The 22,276-nt window shown below is 40.4% G+C and overlaps 2 pseudogenes; both read left to right on the top strand.

Annotated features, from left to right (window-relative positions):
• Positions 1-1,924: 1,924 nt before the first annotated feature.
• On the top strand, positions 1,925-2,512 carry LOC149225399 (uncharacterized; annotated as a pseudogene).
• An 11,238-nt stretch (positions 2,513-13,750) lies between these two features.
• The window catches only part of LOC149225398 (uncharacterized), a 48,040-nt pseudogene continuing 39,514 nt past the window's right edge, over positions 13,751-22,276 (top strand).

Raw genomic sequence — 22,276 nt, 5'->3', positions numbered from 1 at the left:
AAATTCTTCGATGTAATCTACCACAAGATCTTCAAAAGTATGAGAAAAAATATGTTCATGAGGTTCCTGCTCAATTGAACCTTCTGTTGGGATAATATGTTCAACAAAACAATCAGAAACATATTTAAGAAAATGATCCATGTCACTTTCATGTCTCCACTTTTCATCTTTAAGCTTTGATTGAAAATAATTTGTAATTCTAACCTTAGGAAGGAAAATAAAATTTTTCACATTATTATACAACATATGATCAACTTCAAATAGATTGTTTACCTTTGATCCATGGGTATCCTTATGTTCTTAAATGCACTGATATACCATCTCTTTATCAACTTTCTCCTTACATAAGATAGCCTCTTTTGCTATGATAGATGGTTCAATATATTGTTGTCCAACATATTCCACTTGTTGGTTTCTTCCTGTATGTTCAACACCCAACTAATGCACTTGAAGGACTTCGTCCAGTTCCCCATTTAAACCATTTTCATTATAGATAGGAGGATAATCAAATTTAACAAAATAAGAACTCTGGGGATTCATTTGAAACTTAATTATTTCTTCCTCTTCTCGACTGCTGAGCAGAAATTCTTGATGCATGTCTGAACTTTCCTCCATCTGAATACTCTCTTGATTTGCTTGGAACCAAGTCAACCAATTATCTGCTTGGGATATTATTGGAGAGAAATGTTTTATAAACTTTTCCACATCATTTTGAGAAAATGATGCTCGATCTGCTTGGGACATAGTCAACCAATTCTCCGCTTGGGAGATTATTGAAGAGGCATGCTTTATAAACTTCTCTGCATCATTTTGAGAAAATGATAGTTCCTCGCTTTCAAAGATTTTCATAGTTAATCTGGCTATAATCTCTCTGAATGCTTGATATATTATTAACAAGATCATCAGTTTCCTCAACAGGATTATCTTGAGCTTTTAAAGTTTCTTTAGAATCATAATATTCACAACAACCTTCAAAAAGAAACATGTGTGATTAATAAATTCTACAAGAAGAATTGAATGCTAAATGGAAATCTTTCAAAGATGAAATGCTTGAATGAGGCAGAGACCTGAACCAATCCCTGGCTTCTTGGTCCAAAGAAAACATGAACAACTTCATCTTAACATCTTCATGAATGATGCCCTACTACTCCATGCATTCATGAAACTATTGGAGATGCTGAGCTGGATCTTCATATTCCTTTATACTGAAATTTGGAAGATACTCAACCCGGACATAAAATGCAGGCATATCATGAGGATAGCCGGTGATCCCAGTGAAATCAAATCGATCAAATTTATGAACTAAGTGATCCAAATTGGATCCTAGAGCACTCTCTAAGTTTTCATAAACTCTTTAAAAAATCATGCCAAGTTTCAAAGTCTTATAAAGATCAAGCTTATCGAAGATATCCTCGTAACAGTTGCAATTTGTGATCAGTGCCGAGCAACGAGGACCCTCAGTTAAGCGCGCAGACCGTCGGCCCATGGTAATGCAAGCTGCCACAAATTAGCAAAACCAAAGGTGAATTCAAGAAATGGGGGTAGTTTCTGATATGCGATTAGCGACAAGTTACTAATCGCACACAGGGAAAACTCCTCAAAGAAGGAAAAGCCCCGAGCGCTCGGACCCGAAATAATTGTAAAATGTGGAAAAATATCGTTCTGATTCCATCAAAAGTGGGGTCCCACAAAAACCAGCAGAATATCGGAATGGCTTCAAGCGGTAAGCGGTTTCAACCGAGTCCCGCCTGATGCCACACAATAGGTGCCATGCGTCTGGCGGAAGAGAGAGAAAACCGCACACATCAGACGGGTAAACATCATGTTACTTACCCGCCCGATATGAACGATGATCGTAGGATTTGGATGTTGGACACAGATTGTCATTGATGTCAATATGGCAATATTCAAGGAGTAGATAGAGATGACAGAGATGGAGACTGTGTATGATTTGGGGAGCAAGATGATCGAAGGTTTGAGCAAGGAGAAGGTCCAGAGTGGGGACGTGATTGCGATCGATAAAGCTTTTGGGAAGATTACAAAGTTGGGGCGGTCTTTTGCGAGGTCCAGGGATTATGATGGAATGGGGCCGCAGACCAAGTTCGTACAGTTCCCGGATGGAGAGCTTCAGAAATGCAAAGAAGTGGTGCATTGCGTTACGCTCCATGAGATCAATGTCATCAATAGTAGGACGCAAGGGTTTCTGGCCCTCTTTACAGGAGATACTAGAGAGATCCGTTCTGAAGTGAGGGAACAGATTGACAGTAAAGTTGCTGAATGGAGGGAAGAAGGCAAAGCTGAAATTGTACCAGTTGTGCTTTTTATTGACAAAGTCCATATGCTTGACAGTGAATGCTTCTCATTTTTGAATCATGGTCCAGAGAATGAGATGGCACCGATATTGGTTGTTGCAACGAATCGTGGCATCACAAAAATCTATGGAACAAATTACAAGTCTCCACATGGTATACCCATTGATCTATTAGACTGCCTGCTCATTATTTCGACATAGCCATACATGGAAGATGAATGTGAGCTGTCAGATCAAAGAGCAGTGAATCCAACGGTCGTCGCATGTGAAAGATGCACAAAGATTAACGCGTGAGAGAACAACGGTTTCGGGTGGCAGGCGATTTCCCCGCACCGCTTACCGGGGCTCATGGGTATCCGTATACGATGGCACGATCCCGTAAGATCATGACGTGTGGCAGACAAAAACCATCGCCCGCGGGTTAATGTGTGCGCAAGTCCGCTATCGGGGCTTGCGACTACCGTTCGATCGTGCGACGGACGGTTAGATGACAAGAAAAGTCCGCAGGGTTTAACACCGCCCCCACGGGTTAACGTGTACGCAAGTCGCGTGATCGGGGCTTGTGACTACCGTCCGATCGTGCGACGGACGGTCAGATGACGAGGAAAGTGCGTGGGGTTTAATCGTGCAGTAAACATAGCGGAGACCGTCAGATCGTGGGTGATCGATGGTGGAGATCAAGGCAGGTTCAATCACATGGGTTTCCGACTATTATGACAGGGAAACAATGAATTTGAGTATTTGGCGAGGAACGTGACTCTTCACAGAGTTATAGAGTAAAAATGGAGGTAGAAGGGTTTATTTGATCCTCGAGTTGTTGGATTATAGCAGAGCTAACAGTTGTAATTCGGCCTCTCTTCCGCATTAACATGATTTGTAAGAATTTTATGAATCTGAATAGATAGAGGAAGCCATGGATCGGGAATTTGAAAGATCAAGTGAGTCAGAGGAAACAACAACGACCGAGGAGGAAGCCAAAAAGGCGGTGGAAAGTGGAAACGATCAGTCAGAGGTGCCTAAAACACATAAAAACAGAAACACAAGGTGAAGTGTTGCTAATAGATGTATAATCTGTAAGAGAGGAAGCTGAAGAACAGGCAAGAGGTAGGAGAGACCAGAGAAGTAGGAGAACTAGAGAAAGGCAGAAGCTCAGCAGGGTTGGGTGCAGAAAACTGCAGCAAAATAGTTGATACTAAGATTGGGCTGGAGCCCAAGAGGTTGGAGCCTCAGAACTGAACAGGACTAAAGTCATTAGGGGTAGGTGCTCCTAAGTGCAGAACCACTGCAAAACAGAGTTGGTGCTTTGGAGGTTGGAGCCTCACTGAAGTCCAAGTTGGAGCTTGGCAACTATTCACAGTCAGATATATATTTATATTGTATTTATTTCATTGTACTGTCTTGAGTTTTTAATAAAATCATTTATTCCAGCTATTGGTTTCTGTGTTCTGTGTATACATATACATATCTATATATGCTTTTGGCAATCACTAGAATAATTATTGTAAGAATATTGATTCACCCCCCCTCTCAGTATTTCCAACAATCGGTATTAGAGCAGGCTTCTTCATACTAACCTAACAACTTGAAGAAGGATCCGCAGCCATGATGAGAAACCATGAAGCATCAGGAAGACCTCCTTTGTTCGATGGCACTAACTTTGGTTTCTGGAAGAAAAGAATGACTTACTACTTAATGTCCCTTGGACCTGAAGTTTGGCATTTTGTTCAAAATGAATACAAAACTACTTCCACTCTTCCAATAGACCAAGACGAGAGGAAAGCCTACATCGCAAATGCAAAGGCCATGAACTCCATCACTAGTGGAATCACTGATTCCGAGTTTACAAAAGTCATGCACTATACCTCAGCCAAAGAAATGTGGGAGAAGCTAGTTGGCTTGTACGATGGAGACTCAAAAGTCAAAAAGGCAAAGCTTCAAACTCATAGAAGACAATTTGAAAGTTTGAGGATGGAAGATGAAGAAGATATTGCAGCATACCTCCTCTGAGTAGCTGAAGTGGTAAATTCCCTTAAAGGATTGGACGAAAAAGTTGAAGAAAGTACCATTGTTCAAAAGGTATTAAGGTCTCTTCCAGACAGGTTTGACTCCAAAATAAGCACTATAGAAGAAGCAAAGGATCTAGATACCCTCAAAATGGATGAACTCCATGGAATTCTCACTGCCTATGAAATGAGGAAAGGTGGCCCAAGCTCCAAAGATACAGCATTCAAGGCTTCAAGGTCAAAGAAGGGGAAAGAAAGGAATGACTGTAGTGATGAGTCAGATGTGGAATCCGAATTGGCTCAATTTTTACAAAAGCTGAAGAAAGGATCTAAGCTTAAAGGCAAGTATCCTCTTATCTATTTTAAATGTGGTAAAATAGGCCATTATGCAGCAAAATGTCCTCATAAACATGACAATGATGACGAAGGAAATTCTAAAAGAATGGCACATAAAAAGAAAGGGTTCAATAAGAAAAACTTCTTCTCCAAGCAAGATGAGTCTGATGAGGATGAGTTTATGGTCATCAAAAGGAAATCATATGAGGAAAGTGATCATGATGAAAGCCAAGAAGCATTATTCATGGCACTTGCAGATTATGATGACTCAGGGCTGGAAGGAAATGTAGATGAACTGTTAATAAGTGCCATTGAAGAAAATGAGAAACTACGGAACAAAATCATTTCTCTCAAAGTGGAAAATGAGGAAATAAGGAGGAGAGAAGATCTCTTGGAAGCAAAGATTAAAGAAAAGGAAGAGACTTGTGAAGAATGTGAGACCGAAATAGTGTCTCTGAGAAAGGAGTTGGAGAAAATTAAAAAGGGCTGTAAAAGCTCTCAAATACTTGAGACTATTCTGAAAAATCAAAAACCTCAACATGACAAGTCTGGAATAGGTTTCAAAGGAGAATCCTCAGGCACTAAGAATAATGCGAAAAGTTATGCCGATGCACTTTCCTGCAATCAAAAAGATGAAAAGTGCACCCCAGATCCCAAGAATGAAGAGAGAATTACTCCAAAGAAGAATGTGGAGTCGAATCATGGACACTACAACAAATACAAACCTGTACTCCACCAAGGGCCCATCGCAAATCCAAAGAACGAGGGAGGAGTAATTCCCAGGAAGGAAATTGACTCAAACCGTGCTTGCTTCAACAAGTACAAAACCATCTTTCTTGGACACTACTTTCACTGTAAGAACTTCGGTCATCAAACCAGACATTGTATGGCTCGCATAAGTGAAAAGACAAAGCTAAAGGATAGAATAATAAACTCATATGCCCCCAAAAGGTAGGGACAAATCAAAACCTTTAATTCATTTGATCCATTGACCAAATTTGATCTGATTTTCTCTTTCTGCTACAATAATGGACACTATGAACAAGACTGCCCACTCAAAGGAAGAAAGATGAATAGCAAGAACTCCAGCATGGACAAATGCGGCCTGGCTCTATATGCTCAAAATAATGGAAACCAATGGTTTATAGATAGTGGGTGCACCAGACACGTGACAGGAGATAGAAGGAAGTTTGTCTCACTGAGCAAAAAGGAAGGGAATGCATGTTTTGGAAGTGGATCTGGCAAAATTGCAGGAAAAGGAATAGTTACTCTGATCAATGGAAAAGGAAAAGCTCAAGATGCTCTGCTAGTTGACGGGCTCAAACACAACCTCCTGAGTGTCAGCGAAATCTGTGATCAAGGACATAAGGTCGTTTTCAGCACTAAAGATTGTGAAATAAGGAACTCCGCCTCAGGGAAACTTGTGGCAAAAGGGGTGAGGACACCAGACAACATTTACATTCTGAACAAGATTCAAGAAAATAAATGCTACCTGAGTCAGACAGATGAGAGTTGGCTGTGGCACAAGCGACTTGGACATACAAGCTTCGAAAATCTGATCAATATCATCAAGATCAAAGTTGTACGAGACATCCCAAGGTTGTTCAAACCAAATCAAGCAGTATGTGGTCCATGTCAACATGGAAAGAAGACCAGAATCAGCCATAAGACAAAGGAACACTCTACATCGAAGCCCTTAGAGATCATCCATGCTGATGTATGTGGGCCAACTAGAAATCAAGCACTCCAAGGAGAAAGGTACTTTGTGTTATTTGTTGATGATTATACTAGAATGATGTGGATATATTTCATAAAGTATAAATCTGAAACTTTTGAGTGTTTTAAGAATATAAAAGCCCTTGTAGAAAATGAAAAAGATTCAAAAATTAAGTGCCTCAGAACAGACAGAGGAGGAGAATTCACATCAAACGAGTTTAGTGAGTTCTGTAATATTCATGGAATTAAAAGGGAATTCTCGGCTGCCAGAACACCTCAGCAAAATAGGGTAGTTGAAAGAAGAAACCGAACAGTCCAAGAAATGGCAAGAACTATGCTATTAGCAGCAGATTTACAACCTAAATTCTGGAGAGAAGCAGTAGGAACAACTGTCTATACCCTGAATCGAACTCAATTAAGACCAAATTTTGAAAAAGCTACTTATGAGCTATGGAAAGGAAGACCTGCTTCGGTGAAGTACTCCAAGATCTTTGGAAGCAAGTGCTTCATAAAAATAAATGATGGCTCACCCGGAAAGTTTGATTCTTGTGTTGATGAAGGGATATTTCTTGGATACTCTACACGGAGCAAGGCTTACAAGTGCTACAATTATCGACTGAAGAAAATAGTGGAAAGCATTGATGTAAAAATTGATGAAGATCTTCCAGAAAAGGAAATTGAAGAACATGAAGATGACTCTCTCATTGAGGAAGAAGAACCTAAAGAGGAAGAAATAGAAGAGGAAGAAGAAGAAGAAGGAGAGGAAAGAGAACCACCTAATACCCCTTCAAAGATGAAGTATGTCCAACGCCATCATCCAAAAGAGCAGATCATTGGCGATAGAGATGAAGATGTGTAGACACGAAGAAGGATAACAATTACACCCAAGAGAAAATTCATTGCCCTCCTATCTATGATAGGACTAGAAACATTTGCAGAAGCAAGTAAGGATCCTCATTAGGTAAAAGCCATGGAAGAAGAAATTACCCAAATTGAGAAGAACAAGACATGGGAGCTGGTACCTCGTCCAAAGGACAAAAACATAATAGGAACCAAATGGGTGTTCAAAAATAAAATGAATGAGGAAGGACAGGTTATCAGAAACAAGGCAAGACTTGTCTGCAAAGGCTATTCACAAATTGAAGGAATTGACTTTGAAGAGACATTTGCACCAGTGGCCCGTATGGAAGCTATCAGGATGTTCTTGGCATTTGCTTGCTCAAAAGGATTCAAAATCTATCAAATGGACGTGAAATCAACATTTCTAAATGGGGAACTCAAGGAGGAAGTCTACATGGAGCAGCTAGAAGGTTTTGATCTAATAGCAGGAAAGGACTTAGTTTGTAAGTTGAAAAAGGCTTTATATGGGTTGAAACAAGCTCCTAGAGCTTCGTATGCAAGACTGGATCACTATCTACAACAAAAAGGCTTCAAAAAAGGAGTGGCTGGAAGCAATCTATACATAAAGACAGATCAAAGTAAGTTACTAGTTGCTCTTGTTTATGTCGATGATCTGATTTTTGCTAGTAATAATGATGAAATGAGACATGAATTTTCTCAAAACATGTCAAAAGAGTTTGAGATGTCAATGATAGGATAGTTGTCCCACTTCCTTGGACTTCAAGTATCTCAAACTAGAGCAGGATTGTGTATATCTCAAACCAAATATCTAAAAGACATGCTCAAAAAATATGGAATGGAGGATTGTGCACCCATGAGCACACCTGTGACTACAAACTGCAAACTGACAAAGATGATGACTCCCCTCTAGTAGATGCAACTCATTACAGGTCAATGATTAGAGCCCTTCTATACTTAACAGCAACACGACCAGACATAATGCAAGTAGTAGGAATGATGGGAAGATTTCAATCTGCTCCCTGTTGGATCAGGTGCACAACAATTAATTAAACACACAGCAGAATAAATCAACAAACACATAAGACACAGCTTTTAACGTGGTTCACCCAACCAATCTGGGCTACGTCCACCAAACATAGGCATCAGGAATATATTAATCAAATTAGGAGATTACATCATGAAATCCTCACACACTCTTAGCAAATCATCCGAATGATTGCCTGTTATATAGCATAGAGAATCTAATAGCCTCATAACTCCCTCACATCAAATATAGGAGGCATTAACTCCCTCCCAACAACCTGGAGCTAATCTAGGAACTGAATCCCTATTGTTGTCATCCTTCAGAGATTTTTGCCTATTTGACTAAAACAGAAAATCTCAACAATCTCCACCTTGACAACAATTCCCCTGATGCCCTGTTATTATTATTTTATTTTTTCTGCAAGCCAAGAGAAGCCAAACACCAGCATAGCTTCTCCAACAAAACTGGTTTCGTGAACATGTCTGCATAGTTCTCCTTTGTATGCACCTTTTCAAGAGAGACTCCCCTTTCAGTGATAACCTGTCTTACAAAATGATATTTGATTGGAATATGCTTTGACTTACTATGATAGGCCGGATTCTTAGCCAAATGTATTGCACTTTGACTGTCACAAAGTAACCTGATGTTATCCTGTAACCTACCAAACTCACCAAGCAAACCTTTCAACCAAACCGCCTCTTTGCAAGCATGAGAAGCAGCAATGTATTCTGCTTCAGTAGTGGATAAAGCAACAATATTCTGTAGCTTTGACATCCAGCTTATAGCTCCACCTGCAAGAGTAAAGACGTACCCTGAAGTTGATCTTCTCTTATCCAAATCACCTGCAAAATCGGAATCAACATATCCGCAAACATATTCACTACTCTTATTGTAAGAAATACAATAACTACTTGTGCCTCTCAAGTACCGAAGCACCCATTTCACTGCTGACCAGTGCTCTTTACCCGGATTTTCCATGTACCTGCTGACAACCCCAACTGCATGAGAAATATCTGGTCGCGTACACACCATCGCATACATCAAACATCCTACTACATTGGCATAAGGAATTCGAGACATATAATCCTTTTCTTCATTTGTATTAGGACATAAACTCGAAGAAAGCTTAAAATGGGAAGCTAAAGGGATCGACACAGGCTTCACATTATTCATACCAAACCTCAAAAGTATTTTCTCAACATACTTTTGTTGTGATAGCCACAGCTTACCATTACTCCTGTCTCTGAAAATCTCCATGCCCAAAATCTGTCTTGCGGCTCCTAGATCTTTCATATCAAACGTCCTTGCCATCTGAGTCTTCAACCTGTTGATTTCTTCAATGCTTTTGCTTGCTAAAAGCATATCATCAACATAAAACACTAAGATAATGAACATGCCATTATTTAACTGTTTGAAATAAACACAATGATCATATTCACTTCTTACATATTTCTGACTCAACATGAAAGAATCAAACTTCTTATACCACTGCCGAGGCGACTGCTTCAGGCCATATAATGACTTCTTGAGCCTGCAGACAAATTTCGCATTGCGATGATGAACAAACCCTTCCGGTTGTTCCATATATATTTCCTCATCTAAATCACCATGTAGAAATGCAGTCTTAACATCTAACTGCTGCAACTCCAAATCAAACAAAGCCACTAATGCTAACACAATTCTAATTGAAACAATTTTAACCACTGGTGAAAAAATCTCATGAAAGTCTATGCCAACTTTCTGAGAAAACCCTTTTGCAACCAGCCGCGCTTTGTACCTGTCTTCCGTATCATTCACACCTCGTTTCAACTTGAAGACCCATTTGCATCCCACAGTTTTCCTGCCTTTGGGAAGTTCAACCAGATCCCACGTACCATTCTTACCTAAGGCCATCATTTCTTCCTTCATGGCTGCTTTCCATTTGTCACTATTTGAATCTTCTACAGCTTCCTGATAACACAAAGGTTCATCATCATTAGCGATCAAAGAAACTGAAGTAACATGATCATCATACCTTCTCGGACGGCGTTTGATCCTTGTAGACCTCCTTAAGAATGTTTCTGGTGCTTCCACAATTGGCTGTCTATCAACTGTAGGAATTTCTTCATGATCGCCATCTGAGACCTGTTCATGTCCTCCATCTGAACCCTGTTCATAATCTGATTCTGAAACCTGTTCATGACTAGAATCTGAACTATGGTCGTTATGACTATCATTAGAAATGCTGTCAAACTGAATATGTTGGAAATCAGATACATCATCCTGTTTCAATCTTCTATCTACATCTAACTGTACAAGAGAGGATTCATTAAACCTTACATCTCTGTTGATGATGATTTTGCGGGTAGTAGGATCCCACAATCTAAATCCCTTTGTTCCAACACCATACCCAACAAAGATATACCTTTTAGACTTTGGATCTAACTTAGTTCGCTGATGTTTAGGCACTAGAGCATATGCATCACAACCAAACACTCTGAGTTTAGAATAGTCACAAGGGTGTCCTTTCCATACCTCTTGCGGAACCTTGCAGTCTATTGCCGTTGATGGAGATCGGTTTATCACATAACAAGCAGTTGCCACTGCTTCCGTCCACAACTCCTTCGGCAACCCGGCGTTACTCAGCATACACCTTGCTCTCTCTAGAAGAGTCTTGTTCATGCGTTCAGCAACTCCATTCTGCTGAGGAGTATAAACCGTGGTCTTATGTCTTTCGATCCCTGCATCCTTGCAATAGCTGTCAAACTCCTTAGAGGAAAACTCACCACCATTGTCAGTTCTTAAACATTTTATTGTTCTACCAGTGTTGTTTTCTACCAATGCTCTAAACTACTTGAAAACTGTAAAAACATCAGACTTCCGTTTCAACATGTAGACCCACACTTTTCTAGAAAAGTCATCAATGAATGATACAAAATAAGATGAGCCACCATATGACGTTGTAGGGGCTGGTCCCCAAACATCTGAATGGATATAATCAAGTATGCCTTTACTAGTATGTTTGCCTGTTTTAAACTTTTGTTTACTTTGTTTACCAAACAGACAATGTTTACAGAAATCCAATTTTCCAGATCTTAGATTAGGAAGTAACTTTCGGTCAGCCAAAATTTTCAATCCTCTTTCACTCATATGCCCCAGTCTTTGATGCCATAAGTGAATGGAACTACTGTCATGTTCAGACACAGACACATGATCTGACCCAGTTCTACCTTCTAACTGAAATAGATTTCCTACTTTCTTAGCTTCATCACTAGTAAGATACCTTTATAGATTTTCATAACTCCACCTTGAATTACAGTTTTATATCCAGTTGAATCAAGTGCTCCTAATGAAATCTAATTTTTCCTTAAATCTGGTACATGCCTCACATCAGTTAATATTTTGGTTGTGCCATCAAACATTTGTAGTTGTATGCTTCCAATCCCAACAATATTACATGTTACATCATTACCCATGTACACAACACCATCATCAATTGATCTATATGTTTTAAACCAATCTTTATGTATACACATGTGGTTAGATGCCCCGGAATCTAACAACCAATGTTGATCATGTTTTGAAATATTAACTGACAATACCTCATCACTCATACCTGAACCTGATACTGAACCTGTATCCGTGGTGTTGGCTTCCTTCTTTTCTGTCGAAGAGCCTTCTTTAGCAGCCTGCTTTCGCTTCCAGCAATCCTTTTTCAGATGTCCAGCCTTGCCACAATGCCAGCACTTCACCTTGGGCTTCTTACCTTTGGACTTTGAACGAGAGTCGCTATGCTTTCCCCCGGAGTGTCTCTCTCGTGAGCGACCTCTGGCCATCATTACCTCTGATGTCGAGGTGTCTGCATTCGACCTCTTCCTCGTCTCCTCAGCCAACAAGGCTCCAACAACATCGTCAAACTCAAGAATTTCTGATGTACTAAAACTTATGGAAGTAACAAAGTGATCCCAGGATTCAGGTAAAGAACATAATAAAGTTATCGCCTTATCCTCTGAATCAAATTTCACATCTAGACTGTTTAATTGCACCAACAAGGTATTAAAAACATTCAGGTGATCAGCAATTGAGGTACCTTCTTTCATCCACAAACTGTAAAGCTGCCGTTTCAGGAGAATCCGATTTGTCAAAGATTTCGTCATATAGAGCTTCTCAAGCTTCGACCACAAGCCTGCGGCGGTTTTCTCTGACACAATGTTAAACAGAACATCGTCCGCCAGACATAACCAAATTGCGCTCAGAGCTCTATCGTCCATCTCATCCCATTCATCCTCCGTCATGGAAGGAGGCCTTTTGTTTTTCCCCAACAGTGCTTTTGCCACACCTTGTTGAACCAGCAGATCGTGCATTTTCACCTTCCAAATCTCAAAATTATTCTTGCCATTAAATTTCTCAATTTCAAACCGGGCACTTTGAGTTTTTGCCATTTGAATCAAAAAAACACAGTAATCTCCAAATATCCAACCAGCAATTAAAAAAAAAAATTGCCTATGCCTCTGAACTTTTGCCTTTTAAAAAAAAACTGCCCTTTTGCACTTCACACAAACAAAAAAAAAAAGGTTCTGCCAATGAACTCCACCTTATGCACACTTTTAACAGTCTCCCCTTACACTCCCAAACAATCCCATTTATTAGCTGTAAAAAGAATTCTCAGATATCTGAAGGGAACTTCTGGGTTTGGTCTTTGGTACACAAAGGACTCAACACTGACTGTAACTACATACACTGATGCTGATTGGGCTGGAAGTATAGATGATCGGAAAAGCACTAGTGGAAATGCATTCTTCCTAGGAGACTGGCTCAGCAAAAAACAGTCATCCATATCATTATCCACAGCTGAAGCTGAGTATATTGCTGCAACAGACTGTTGTTCTCAGATACTATGGATGAACGAAGCTCTAAAAGATCTCAACATATGTACAGATAAACCAATTTCTGTCTATTGTGACAACAAAAGTGCTATCAATCTTAGCAAAAATCCTGTGATGTACTCAAGAACCAAACACATACTGATCAAGTATCATTTCCTCCGTGAACAAGTAACTGAACAAAACATTGTCCTGGAATATATCAGTACTAAGGAGCAGATAGCTGATATTTTCACAAAACCTCTTCCTCGAGAAGCGTTTGAACATCTGCGTCAAAAGATGGGGGTTATTTCTTTATCATCACTCAAGTTCATTCATAAAGATGTAGCAGGACAGGGGGAGTCCATATGCATCCCTTTTCCATTGATGTCAAAGGGAGAGAAAGCAGAAGAATATTGCCATCAATAACAAAGGGGGAGATTGTTGGACACAGATTTTCATTGATGTCAATATGGCAATATTCGAGGAGCAGATAGAGATGACAGAGATGGAGACTATGTATGATTTGGGGAGCAAGATGATCAAAGGTTTGAGCAAGGAGAAGGTCTAGAGTGGGGACGTGATTGCGATTGATAAATCTTCTGGGAAGATTACAAAGTTGGGGCGGTCTTTTGCGAGGTCCAGGGATTATGATGCAATGGGGCCGCAGACCAAGTTCGTACAGTGCCTGGATGGAGAGCTTCAGATACGCGAAGAAGTGGTGCATTGCGTTACGTTGCATGAGGTCGATGTCATCAATAGAAGGACGCAAGGGTTTCTGGCCCTCTTTACAGGAGATATTGGAGAGATCCATTCTGAAGTGAGGGAACAGATTGACAGTAAAGTTGCTGAATGGAGGGAAGAAGGCAAAACTGAAATTGTACCAGGTGTGCTTTTTATTGACGAAGTCCATATGCTTGACATTGAATGCTTCTCATTTTTGAATCGTGGTCTAGAGAATGAGATGGCACTGATATTGGTTGTTGCAACGAATCGTGGCATCACAAAAATCTGTGGAACAAATTACAAGTCTCCACATGGTATACCCATTGATCTATTAGACTGCATGCTCATTATTTCGATACAGCCATACATGGAAGATGAATGTGAGCTGTCGGATCAAAGAGCAGCAGATCCAAAGGTCGTCGCACGCGAAAGATGCACGGAGATTAACACGCGGGAGAACAGCGGTTTCGGGCGGCAGGCGGTTTTCCCGCACCGCTTACTAGGGCTCAGCGGTATCCGTATACAATGGTGCGATCCCGTAAGATCACGATGCGTGGCAGACAAAAAACACCGCCCCCAAGGGTTAATGTGTGCGCAAGTCACGCAATCGGGGCTTGCGACTACCGTCCGATCGTACGACGGACGGTCAGATGACGAGAAAAGTGCACGGGGTTTAACACTGCCCCCACGGGTTAACGTGCATGTAAGTCACGCGATCGGGGCTTGCGACTACCGTCCGATCGTGCGACGGATGGTCAGATGACGAGGAAAGTGCGCGCGGTTTAATCATGTGGTAAACATAGCGGAGACCGTCGGATCATGGGAGATCAAAGGCAGGTTCAATCGCATGGGTTTCCGACTGTTATGACAGGGAAACGGTGAATTTGAGGATTTGGCGAGGAACGGTGACTCTTCACAGAGTTATAGAGTAAAAATGGAGGTAGTAGAGTTTATTTGATCCTCGAGTTGTTGGATTATAACAGAGCTAACAATTGTAATTCGGATTCTCTTCCACATTAACGTGACTTGTAAGAATTTGATGAATCCGAATAGACAGAGTAAGCCATGGATCAAGAAGTTGAAAGATCAAGCGAGTCAGAGGAAACGACAGCGACCGAGGAGGAAGCCAAAAAGGCGGTGGAAAGTGGAAACGATCAGTCAGAGGTGCCTAAAACACATAAAAACAAAAACACAAGGTGAAGTGTTGCTAATAGATGTATAATATGTAAGAGAGGAAGCCAAAGAACAGGCAAGAGGTAGGAGAGACCAGAGAAGCAGGAGAACTGGAGAAAGGCAGAAGCTCAGCAGGGTTGGGTGCAGAAAACTGCAGCAAAACAGTTGATACTAAGATTGGGTTGGAGCCCAAGAGGTTGGAGCCTCAGAATTGAACAGGACTAAAGTCATTAGGGGTAGGTGCTCCTAAGTGCAGAACCACTGCAAAACAGAGTTGGTGCTCTGGAGGTTGGAGCCTCACTGAAGTCCAAGTTGGAGCTTGGCAACTATTCACAGTCAGATATATATTTATATTGTATTTATTTCATTGTACTGTCTTGAGTTTTTAATAAAATCATTTATTCCAGCTGTTGGTTTCTATGTTCTGTGTATACATATAAATATCTATATATGCTTTTAGCAATCACTAGAATAATTATTGTAAGAATTACTGATTCACCCCCCCCTCAGTATTTCCAACATTGGAGGCTCCAGATCAACGACGGAGACACAAATCCGATGGATGATCGGATTTGACGAGGTTAACAGGAATATTTGTATAGGATTTGAAGTCCGATGTGGACGATGCATTGGCAGAAGGTCGTGTTTCGTGGGCATTCTTGGAGTAACGGAATAAACGGCCATGTCCAAAAGAACTGACACTCAGTTCATTATGAAATAGGTGGCCACCTCCCTGTGAGGCGTTATACAGTGATGATTACGCAGAACAGAGGGATTTAGATGGACAGAGGTAGGGGAACCAGACAACCGGGAAGCGGAAATGAATAGTCAGGAAGCAGATTGGCTTTAAAGGCCATGAAATGACATAGAGAAAAACAAGCAAGTTAGTAAGCTAAGAGCAGAGAGAAGAAGCCGAGCTGACCTGCAGAAGAAAAGGTAGCATCGAGCCAGAGTTAAGATAGAGCCAGAGAGAGTCAGAGAGTTTGTGTACTCCAGAGAAGGCTTGAGAGGTTCAAGCGAACTCCTCTGTATATGCTTATCATGTATGAGTCTCAGATTGGGCTCATACTACTGTGACCAATAGAGGTCGAGTTTTAGTAAGAAGAGTCTGTGTACTCCAGAGACTTGGGGGATCCAAGTACAGTCTTGCTGATTTGTATCTGCTGTGTGAGACTCGAATTGAGCTCACTGTTGTAAAAACTATGCTTTGAAAACATAATAGAGAGGCCACCATTGAAGGTTGGACTAGGAGACGTAGCCCAGGAGTATTGGGTGAACTCCTTATTAAACTTGTTGTGTTTATATGTTTGCTTGTTATGTTTTCCTTAACTGCTTCAGTGCCTGTGTATTTCGCAATCTTATCGATCCGTTGCATAAAATAACATAGGCACATCCATGCACATGAGTCTGTAATACCTTAATTTTTTTGTCTTAGATCAATTACAGATCAAGTGGTATTAGAGCTCTAGGTTGCTAAGTTTAGACAAGCTTGTGCTGGATTTTGTTGTTGAATGCTAGCTAGGACAAAGCTCAAATTAGGAGAAGGAGAATTGGTTGAAGGTAACCTAGAAATTTGAAGAGTCTATCCTAAGAGGAAAATGGCAAAAGAAAGTCCCTTGAAATCAGACTCCTAGTTCATGGATATTTTCATGACCATGAGAGCCATGGTAGAAGAAATGTATAGAGAATTTAAGAAATGTAGAGATAGATTCATCAAACTCCAAACAAGATAAAGGAGCGGAAGAATCTCTCCTACATGAGCATTCTAAAGGCAAGGGGAAAGAAGAAAAGCTTCCCACACCTCCTAATAGCCTTGAAAATAAAAAGAAAACATCCTTGATTAAATTAGATGTTAAATTTGATTTGCCGATATATGATGGAGAGTTGAATGCAGAGAAATTGGATAATTGGATTAGACAGATTGATGTGTATTGCAGAGTGCAGAGCATCGATTCAGACAAAAGTAAGATTCAGCTAGCCAGCCTACGCCTTGGAGGAACTGCCTTGGTATGGTGGAAAGGCAGAACACAAGTTGACATGAAAAAGCATGGTAAAATTCTTTCTGTCTGGAGTGAATTTGTTTATGCAATTAAAAACAGTTCTATCCACTAGCTTATATGCAGCAATCCATGATGAGTTGGCAAACTCTTCGACAATTAAAAGGGCAAAGTGTACAAGGCTACACCCAAGAATTTAGAAAAAGAGCTTTGATTTTAGGAATTTCTTTAGACTCACCTGAAACTCCGCTGAAGTATATAGGTGGTCTACACAACTATTTAAAGCACACCATTCTCATGTTTAATCCCACTAGCATAGATGAGGTATCTGTTCAGGCTACACATCTAGAGGCTAGAGGAAAGAATGTGAACCCAGAAGTTGGGGGATCATCAAAACCCACTGCAAGCAAGAACAAGGAAAAGAGAAAGCAGAAATGGAAAGAGAGGAAGACAAATGATGTAGAAAATACCAAGCCTTCATGCACTCACTGCGATAAGGATGGGCATGATGATGAACACTGCTGGATTTTGCATTCGGAGCCGAGGCCCAAGAAGTATGATGGCAAAAAGAAGAAGACTACTGTAGCTATTCAAAAGGATTTGGGATCAGACTCAGGGGATGAAACAACGATCACAACCACAGGTATAAAAGGTTGTCCTCTTTAGAGAATGCAGAAATCAAGAAGCAGGTACAGGAGCTGCTCGAAAAAGGGTTCATAAGACCTAGGACATCACCATGTGGGTCTCCAATTGTCTTGGTGCAGAAGAAAGATGGCTCATGGAAAATGTGCATTGATTACCGAGCACTGAATAAGATAACGATAAAAAATCGTTATCCCCTTCCTCGCATAAATGATCTATTAGATCAGTTGAAAGAAGTTGTTTACTTTTACAAGTTGGACTTGCATAGTGGCTATCATCAGGTTAGAGTTGCAGAGAAAAATGCATGGAAGACTGCTTTCAAAACAAAGCAGGGATTGTATGAGTGGTTAGTTATTCCTTTTGGCTTAACTAATGCTTCTGCTACTTTCATGAGAGTAATGAATGATGTACTCAGGCCTTTTATTGATGATTTTGTCATTGTATATTTAGATGGCATTATTATATTTAGTAAAACATGGGAAGAACATTTGAAGCATGTAAAGCAGACTCTAGATGCTTTGAAGAAAGAAAATCTTTATGTTAAGCTATCAAAATGTGAATTTGGCAAAACATCTTTGAATTATTTGGGTCATATTGTAGGGGTGGTGAATTGAAGATAGATCCCTCTAAGGTCGCAATCATTGTAAACTAGCCTAAACCCAAATCTGCTATAGAAGTTAGAAGCTTCCTAGGAGTAGCACAGTATTGGAGAAAGTTTATTTCTAACTTTTCCTTGATTGCAGCTCCCTTACATGCTTTAACATGATTGAACAAGGTGTTTCAGTGGGGAGGCAAACAGCAGAAAGCCTTCGACACCTTAAAAGAAAAGATTAGTACAGCACCAGTACTAGCACTGCCCAATCTTCAAAGACCATTTGAGATTGAAACGGATGCCAGTGACTATGCCATGGGAGCAGTGTTGATGCAGCACGGTAAACCCATATGTTATCATTCTGAGACATTTAATTCTGCAGTAGTTAATTATCCCACATATGATAAAGAATTGTATGCATTAGTACAGAGTGTGAAAAAGTGGAAACATTACCTAATGGGCAAAGAGACAGTTATACATACTGATCATCAACCACTTCAATATTTGCACTCACAAACTAAGTTGCAACAATCAAGACACTATAGGTGGATGGGTTTTCTACAACAGTTTCATCTTGTCATCAGATATAAAAAGGGCATACACAATAAAGTTGCAGATATGTTGTCCAGACCAATCATAAGTGCATCTACTATACTTAAGCATAATTCAGTATTGCATGAAAGCTACATTGAACAGTATGCTCAAGATATAGATTTCAAAGATGTATATGAAACTTTAAGTCATGGCAAACAAGTAGAAGAATTAGATTATCATGTTAAGGACCAACTCTTGTATCATTTGGAAAGTTATGCATTCCACAAACTGAAAGAGTAAAGATAATTCGAGAAGCACACACTTCTCTAATATCAGGTCACTTTGGTGTAAGTAAAACAGTTGCACAATTGCAAAGATTTTGTTATTGGCAAAAAATGAATGAAACAATTTCTAGATATGTAAGAGGGTGTACCATGTGTGCTAAAAGCAAGCCCAACAATAGAAAACTAGGCTTGTACACTCCACTACCAGTTCTTTCTCATCCTTGGGAAAGTGTTTCCATGGACTTTGTTGGGGGACTGCTTAAATCTAGAAAAGGTCATGACTATTTATATGTTATTCTAGATAGGTTCAGAAAAATGTGTATTTTGATACCTTGTAACAAACAGATTACAGCTGAACAAACTGTAAAGTTATTCTTTCAACATGTATGGGTTCATTTTGGATTACCCACTTCCATTGTATCTGATTGAGATTCCCGATTTGTTGGGAAATTTTGGTCGAGTCTATGGGAATTGATGGACACCAGACTGAAGAAGAGCACAACTTTTCATCCACAAACAGATGGCCAAACAGAAGTGGTCAACAGGACAGTGATCTAGTTGCTTATAGGCTATTGTAGCAAGCATCCCAAGATTTGGAATGAACATTTATGTTATGTGCAACATGCTTACAACTGAGTTAAACATTTTTCTACACAGAGATCTCCTTTTGAGACCTGTTTTGGTTTCACCCCAAGTTCTCCCTTGGATTTTGTCTTTGGTAAAGACATAGCGATTGATGGACACAATGATGTGGACAAGGCAACCAAGTTCATTGAACAAATCCGAGAAATTCACGAGGCAGTAGAGGAACAACTGGAAAAGAGCCAAGCCAAGTACAAGGCAAGGAATGATAAGCATCGGATTGAGCATAGTTTTCAAGTTGGTGATCAAGTCTGGTTGTATATCAGCAAAGACAGAATGCAAGGTAAAGGGAAGAAGCTAAAACTGATAAGGTATGGACCTTTCAGGATACTTGAGAAAATTGGTGAGAATGCTTTTCGCCTTGATTTACCAGCTTACATGCACATCTATTCAGTTGTTAATGCAGAAAGCTTGAGACTATTTGAACCTTCATTAATTGAAGACCCCAAAGAGCAGAGTCAATTGCCTTCTATTGATGATCTGTTGCCTGAATATCTCAATGAATTGCAGGAAGATACAGTTCTAGACAGGAAGGTGAGAATTACGCGCAGAGGGGATGTTGCGTACCTCAGATTTGGACTCAAAGGTTCAAAACCAAGCAGTGCAAAATGGATAGAAATTGGGCAAACGAGGAATTTATATCCTCACTTGACTAACTCTTAAAAACCAACTTTTGGTGGTCCAAAAGATTTTTCAATGGGAAGGTCGTGATCCAAATTGGATCCTAGAACACTCTCTAAGTTTTCATAAACTTTTTAAAAAATCATGCCAAGTTTCAAAGTCTTCTAAAGATCAATTTTATCGAAGATATCCTTGTAACAGTTGTAATTTGTGATTAGTGCGGAGCAACGAGGACCTTCAGTCAAGCGCGCTGCCACAAATTAGCAAAACCAGAGGTGAATTCAAGAAACGGGGGTAGTTTTTGATATGCGATTAGTGACAAGACACTAATTGCATATTGCAGGGCAAACCCCTCAGAGAAGGAAAAACCTTGAGCGCTCGGACCCGAAATAATTGTAAAATGCGGAAAAATATCGTTCCGATTCCGTCAGAAGCGGGGTCCCACAAAACCCGACAGAATATCGGAAGGGCTTCGAGCGGTAAGCAGTTTCAACCGAGTCCCGCCCGATGCCACACGGTGGGAGCCACGCGTCTGATAGAAGAGAGAGAAAACCGCTCACATCGGACGGGTAAACATCATGTTACTTACCCGCCCGATATGGACGATGACCGTAGGATTTGGAGGCTCCAGTTCAACGGCGGAGATACAAATCCGATGGATGACCAGATTTGACGAGGTTAACAGATAGAGTTGTATAGGATTTGAAGTCCGATCTGGACGATGTGTTGGCAGAAGGTCATGTTTCGCGGGCATTCTTGGAGTAACAGAATAAACGGCCATGTCCAAAAGAACTAACACTTAGTTCATTATGAAATAGGTGGCCACCTCCCTGTGAGGCATTATACAGTGATGATTACACAGAACAGAGGGATCCAGATGGACAGAGGCAGGGGAACTGGATAGTTGGAAAGCGGAAATGAACAGTTAGGAAACAGATTGGCTTTAAAGGCCACGAACTGACAAAGAGAAAAACAAGCAAGTTAGTAAGCTAAGAGCTGAGAGAAGAAGCTGGGCTGACTTGCGGAAGTAAAGGCAACATCGAGCCAGAGTTAAGACAGAGCCAGAGAGATTCAGAGAGTCTGTGTACTCCAGAGAAGGCTTGAGAGGTTCAAGCGAACTCCTCTGTATATGTCTGTCATGTACGAGTCTCAGATTGGGCTCATACCACTGTGACAAATAGAGGTCGAGTTTCAATAAGGAGAGCCTGTGTACTCCAAAGACTTAGGGGGGATCCAAGTACAGTCTTGTTGATTTGTATCTGCTGTGTGAGACTTGAATTGGGCTCACTGTTGTAAAAACTCTACTTTGAAAACATAATAGAGAGGCCACCACTGAAGACTGAACCAGGAGACGTAGCCTAGGAGTATTGGGTGAACTCCTTATTAAACTTGTTGTGTTTATATGTTTGCTTGTTATGTTTTCCTTAACTGCTTCAGTGCCTGTGTATTTTGCAATCTTATCGATCCGTTGCATAAAATTACATAGGCACATCCACGCACATGAGTCTATAATACCTTAATTGTTTGTCTTAGATCAATTAAAGATCACTAAGAATGCAGGGAGAGCCATTAAAACCCAGAAAAGAAAACTTCAAAGTGTATTGGAGTCGCCAATCAATATTGTAAGTGAAAATCACAGGTGTGAATGTACAAGCAACTGCTGCAACTTGTCATTCTCAAGAATCAGATTCAAACTTAATGAACCCAAGAGAAAGTGTTCTTATTCTATTGCTTTGCAGGCTGTGGTCTTTGTTACAATGGAGTCGCCTTTTATTGCTTTTATTCAAAACAGCTAAGTATTTCCTCCTCACTGAACAACCAGAGGAAATAGTGAAAACCCAGGGAAAAGTGTTTTTGTCTTCTCTCCCCGGCAACGACGCCAATTAATGTTGTACCTTAAGAAACCAATTTCCCGGTTGTACAGAAATTGTGCTTAAGACATTAATAAATATTATTTACTGTCACTTATTTGT

This window comes from Pinus tabuliformis, chromosome J, assembly GCF_031772625.1.
Source record: "Pinus tabuliformis cultivar Carrire ecotype Pingquan chromosome J, CPIR1, whole genome shotgun sequence".
NCBI classification, from domain to species: Eukaryota; Viridiplantae; Streptophyta; class Pinopsida; order Pinales; family Pinaceae; genus Pinus; species Pinus tabuliformis.
This window is presented reverse-complemented; position numbering and strand designations above follow the sequence as displayed.